Source organism: Mastomys coucha, unplaced genomic scaffold (genome assembly GCF_008632895.1).
Source record: "Mastomys coucha isolate ucsf_1 unplaced genomic scaffold, UCSF_Mcou_1 pScaffold21, whole genome shotgun sequence".
Classification (NCBI taxonomy): domain Eukaryota; kingdom Metazoa; phylum Chordata; class Mammalia; order Rodentia; family Muridae; genus Mastomys; species Mastomys coucha.
In genome coordinates this window covers 24,314,539-24,315,542 of record NW_022196904.1, presented here as the reverse complement: position 1 = coordinate 24,315,542, position 1,004 = coordinate 24,314,539, and positions in this window count along the sequence as shown.

Below are 1,004 nucleotides of genomic sequence, written 5' to 3'. Positions count from 1 at the left end.
CTTATACATACTTACATATAATAATAATAAATCTTTAAAAAGAATAATTAAAAAATATAAGCCTACATCTCTCCTCTCCTTCTTTGTCTTTGTCTTCCACCCCACTCACTTAACTCTAATTCCTCTAGTAATTCACTGTAGCCATTTTTATTTAACCAATAGTTTTGTTTGTTTGTTTGAGACAGGGTTTCTCTGTATAGTCCTGGCTGTCCTGGAACTCACTCTGTAGACCAGGCTGGCCTCGAACTCTGAAATCTGCCTGCCTCTGCCTCCCAAGTGCTGGGATTAAAGTCGTGTGCCACCACCACCAGGCTAACCAATAGTTTTAAATTAAGGAATAATATTTGCTCAACAAAAGTTTGTAAATGTAAGGACTCACTCATAGGCCTAATCTTCAGGTACAGAGTTTAGCATTACAATACAGAGCAGCAGACCAAACCTCTACATTCAGGGTTTCAACCTGGCTTGACCTATCTCTCTGCTCCTCTGAGCCTTCCTGTGCTTCTTAAAGTCGGAGAGTTTCGCTGTACTTAGCAGAAGAAATAGGGAAAAGGAGAGTCGGACTTTCATATCCTCCACCTTGGAAGGCTAGCTGGAGCTACATAGTGAGCACTGTTTCAAAAAATGTAATTAAAATCTAGCATAGATGGAGGGGGGCATATGAGGCTCCACCCCTCCTGAAGAGTTCCTGATTGTTAATCAAAGTTCCTGGTTGGGTATGGTGCACCACCATACCCAGATAGTTTCTCCTTTTCAACCATAGTTCTGGTCAGGGATCAAACCTAGCTCTTTGCAGTTGATTTGTAGAGTTTCTCCACCTTGGTTGTGCCATGCTGTATTGCTACTTTTGGGGGAAGCAGTCTGGGGGTTAAAAGTAGGTCCTTGCACATATTAGACAAATTTTCTACCACTGAGGCACATTCCCTAGCCCCTCCATGGAGGATTCTAGGCAGGGGCTCTACCACTGAGCCACGCCCCCCAGCTCCTCACTGGAGGATTCTAGG